The sequence below is a fragment of the Penaeus japonicus genome, unplaced genomic scaffold (genome assembly GCF_977035675.1).
Source record: "Penaeus japonicus unplaced genomic scaffold, GWHDUDI00000001_assembly GWHDUDI00000030, whole genome shotgun sequence".
Lineage (NCBI taxonomy): Eukaryota > Metazoa > Arthropoda > Malacostraca > Decapoda > Penaeidae > Penaeus > Penaeus japonicus.
In genome coordinates, this window is record NW_028234432.1 from 37,281,560 (window position 1) to 37,286,559 (window position 5,000).

The window sequence follows — 5,000 nt, forward strand, 5'->3', positions numbered from 1 at the left end:
ATTCTGAAACCATGACTTCGAATAAACTCTCCCTAGTAATATTTTCACAAAGTTACAGCATATACCTATAAAAGCTACATATGATAATCTAAGGTTCAAACCAGTGGTCAATGAAGAATAATATCAGCAAGAAATGTGTATGAATTTATAGACGAAAAAAGTAACCAAAAACAAACGTTTTTCCTACCGAGAGGTTTAAAAAATACCGATTATTGGGCAATGCTGTCCAAAATAGAAAAAGTTTGAAGAACACTGTTATAAACCACCACTTTTCATTGCACTTTGGTGTACATTTCTGGGATATGATAATATGTCTTTTGAATGATAAATTCCCCCTCCTTTCCATCTGAATCCCGGAGAAGCACATGGTTTTGATGTTTGTTCCGGTAAAAGCGACTTATACAAGTACGATAACTGATTGTGCTGTCTATGCACTTTCTGAATTATTAATTCTAAATCAGAGAGGAAATATACTGTAAATCATGAAATATGCATAGTATCTACAGTAACCTCGGCTTGTAGAATTAGGAGAAGCATGTGACAATCACAGATAAGATTCAGGAGGAAGAAGCACTGAAAGCTAGACCTTTATATAAAGTAATGATGTAATGCTTTCAATTGAAATAAAAAAAACGGCTTTCGTTAAGAGTGAAATTGACCAAGGTCGATCTTAGAAGACTTCCTGTGTTTAGCCTTGATTCCATTTTACTAATATTTCAGGTAAAAACAAAAGACTTTCCAGTTAAGCCGTCTTCAGAAAAAAATACTAGTTTACCCTAAAACTCATTTTCTTTGAATGTTTCTTCTCAGTCATAGAAAGTGTGAGCTTTTCCTGCGAATATTATTAGAATTGTTTTGTTGGTAAATACGCCGCTGCATTTGGTCGATAAAGTAGAGTACATATTCATAATTATATTTTTGAAGTCAAGAAAACGAAAATAATTGCATGAAAATTATGGTTTGTTATGAATAGCAGACAGCATGACGTCATCGCTCCATTCATTCCCCTCCCTCGCACATTCCAATAATGTTTCAAGTCCCGTGTTATCCAAATAATTTCAGTAACATAGATTTAAAAGCATGAAAATCATAGAAGTACACAAATGTAATTCTTATAATTCTCCCAAAGCCCAAGAATTCTCCCAAAAAATAGAACAATACGCTAGAAATAACATTGTTTACAACCTTTTAGGAGAACACCAGTGTACGCGATGGCTTATAGAAAACACAACATTCATTATATTGTATTTTAGTGACTAAAACCCCCATACTTTCCTCTAAAACATTTACTGTGTCGACGAATGATCTGACTCTCTTAGGTAAAAGGTGAGTTGAAGTACAAGTGTCGATAATAAATAGAAGCTCATTCATATTGCCTCGACGAGTAAAGGTAATGCAAAGTAGATCAGCGTTCAAGGCCAGGTGAATGGAAACCGTAACTAGACCTAAGTATGAGAAATGTGTCGAATTATAAGGTCTTCTCCTCGATCATGAAACATCCCAGTCGACCATGAAGTATTTCAAGTCGATATTGAAGTGTTTCAGTGACGAGCCGTAGATGTACAGTGCAGAGGAATTACAGACGATTAAGCTCCTTAAGTTACAAGTCCAAGTGAGTATTTTCAAAGTCCTTGTGTGTGTGTTGAAGGTTTTGATCTCTTTTCGGTTGATTGAGGGATTGTGCAGGAATTATTGGGCTGAGGTTTTATCCTGGTTGATTGGTCTATCATCTGGGAAATTGAGAATGTACTTTGAGAGGATGTTGTGGTTGTGGTTGTGGTTAATTTTTCTTCTTAGTGTCATTGTGGAGAAGTGGATAGGAGTTGTTAAAGATATAATGACAGGGCTCTATGTCTGTTTTTTTTTTGTTTTTTTGTTATGACTTTGTTTCATTTGTTTTTTATTTGTAAATTTCTTTGATAAAAGGAATCGTAAATGTATTATTGCAGCTAGTTTACAATAAGCGTATAGATAAGTACTTGTATTTATGTAGTTTTAGCTTAGAATACTCCATGGATATGGCAGTGTGCTAACTTTGTATAGTCTTTTAAGGTTAGAGGTATTTCAATAGATTTGGCCATCATTAATCTGATGTAAAACATTTTTTTTTAATGATTAGTGGAAGAAAATTGTATTTAAATGAATTACACACAAATAGAATGCACCCAGATTCTCTATCTTAGCACAGGAAAGGAGCATTTCTGTTTAATTGCAATATTTTGGACAGATTACAGATATGACATGGAAATATGAAAGTTTTTTTTTCTTGTAGAGAGAAAGAAAAATACATCCAATATACAAAACAATATAGGCGTTACAGGAATGCAATTTAGTGATGAGGCATTTGATATTCTCGTGTTACAGAATCTTGTCTAGTTATTTATGAGAACCTTTTTGGTGCTGCTTATTGTAAGAATTCTGTTTCCTGTTAATTAATTTAGAAAAATGGACAATTAGCAGACATGTAATTTACTTAGTAAAGTTAATACTTTAGTTCTGTTCTTGTAAACTGAAACTTGAAATAGGTTCATTAGTTCCTAGATGTTTTTTTATTTTAACAATGAAGATCCTCTCTGTTATAGGAAGTGGAATAAACAGAAGCCTTTGGACAGAAAGAAGAGGGTGTTCTAAAATAAGATAGCAAAATATAGGTAATTACAGGTAATGAAATGGATATATAGTACATCCTATATACACCATTATCTTTTACCAGCTATAGATAATCACTCCAGATGATAAGATGTATATAAGATATATTTAATAGATGTTTGGATTTAGTTACAATTGGGAGTGTCCTATTATAATAAGTCTTTTTACGTGGGCTATCAGTGAAAGGAAGAATTTTGTTGGTGTTTTCACTGGTTATGAAGATGTAAATAGTGATTCCCAGATGTGTTAAAAAATCAACTCATTGTTATATTATTATTATTATTGTTATTGTTATTATTATTATCATTATTAGTATTTATATTTGTATTTTTATATGTATTAGTGTTATTATTATTATAGATATTACAGTTATTATTATTATTATTTTTTTTTATTATTATTATTTTTATTATTATTATTACTACTACTATTATTATTACTACTACTACTATTATTATTATTATTACTACTGTTGCTATTATTATTTTATAATTTTTATCATTTCTATAATTTTATATTTTTTTATTATTGTTATTATTTATAATAGTATTATTATTATTATTATTTTCATTATTATTATTATTACCATAATTGTTATCATTATCATTATTATTATAATTTCTTTTTCTTCTTCTTCTTCTTCTTCTTCTTCTTTTCTTTTTTTTTCTTCTTCTTCTTCTTCTTCTTATTATTATTATTATTATTATTATTATTATTATTATTGTTATTATTGTTATTGTTATTTTTATTATCATCATCATCATCATCATCATCATCATCATCATCATCATCATCATCATCATCATCATCATCATCATCATCATCATCATCATCATCATCATCATCATTATCATCATTATCATTATTGTTAGTATTCTATTATGATTATCATCATTATTGTTATTATTATTATTATTATTATTGTTATTATTATTATTATAATTATTGATATTATTGTTATTATTATTATTACTATTATTATTATTATTATTATTGTAATTATTATTATTATTATTATTTTTATTTATTTATTTATTTTTTTTATTTATTTATTTTTTTTATTGTTAGTATCATTATTATTATCATCATTTGTATTATTAGTATTCTATTTTAGTAGATTGTATATGTTATGTTGGTACTGGAATCATCATAGGCTAATACTCCCAAAAAGATAGTTAGGTAAAGATACATACAATACCATAAGCATAAGAAAACAAATGCCGATCTCAGGTGATAAAAGACTTTGAAAATAGGTTTTGATTTGACAGACGTCTCACTTGCCATTGTTTATACTCAATAGGAATTAGAAATAATAATCACAAAAGATAAGAATAGCAAGAGACTAGAATTTATTGTTCATTTCTGTAGCTATGATTAATAACCTGATAGACTAGATGTAGAGGATTAGCTGTAGTATGGGCGGTTGCGACATATGACATTTACTTTTGTTCAAAACCCTGTGCAAAAATTCCCGCATGTGCACCGATGAAATCAGAGATGCAAACAAGCCTTCACACTTGAAGTAGGGTACAGCTAATAAATATGATTTTTTTTTCTTCCTTTCTTTCTTTCTTCATTGTTCAATGTTCTGCATCTGTGTAGATGTTTTATTTCATGGATAGATTACTTAATGGCACAGTTTTGGAATTAGGAATGTATTACAAGGTGGAAATTTCTTACACCAAACAATGTCCAGGAATTGGCTTCTTCTAATTTCACTTACAGATAATATGGCAGATATATGTCTCATTTCAGGTACTAGATTATTGTTTATGATAATAACATGAAAGGTTTCGTTAAGATCATGATGATATTATAGACAAAATTTTGAATTGTCAGACTGTTTGCTATTAATTATTAGGTAATGCTATGATAAAACCTATTAAATGTCTTATTGCAGTGCATGTAATAATTGTATTGAATATTGTAACTGAGTTTCTGTGCCTGTTTGCCTACTTTTGAAAAATAGATAGATTGCTAGATAAATAGATTGATTCAACATTTTGCAAATGGCTATTTAGTTAATGGTATTGATAAACCTATACCTTGTATGATCTTACCATATACTTATGAATTATACTTTTTTATTACTGATATACTTGGTTTGGTATCAGATGACTTTCTATGAGATATGGATAAGTAGATAAAAATATCAACAGTGCTAGGTTCTTGACACAGGATTTAGAAAGGTTTCATAAGGATTTATGTCTCTATCGTGTGCTTAGAAACTCGGATCTTGTAACCAGCAGACATTTAGTTTAGAATTTGAAATGAAGGTCATTCAATTAACTGTGATTTTTTTTTTTTTTTATCCTTTTTATATACATTTTGTTTTCATTCCTATAAAGCAA

The 5,000-nt window shown here is 29.0% G+C and overlaps 1 protein-coding gene across 2 annotated transcripts in view; it reads left to right on the forward strand.

Moving 5' to 3' along the window:
- Positions 1-1,127: 1,127 nt before the first annotated feature.
- Positions 1,128-5,000, forward strand: part of LOC147468325 (protein Smaug homolog 1-like) — an 18,953-nt gene continuing 15,080 nt past the window's right edge. Inside the window, exon 1 of one of the 2 annotated variants that reach the window (XM_086555342.1) lies at positions 1,128-1,612. The gene's annotated coding sequence lies outside the window, so the exon portion shown is untranslated. The remainder of the gene's footprint in view (positions 1,613-5,000) is intronic. The other variant, XM_086555341.1, reaches the window with a different exon arrangement.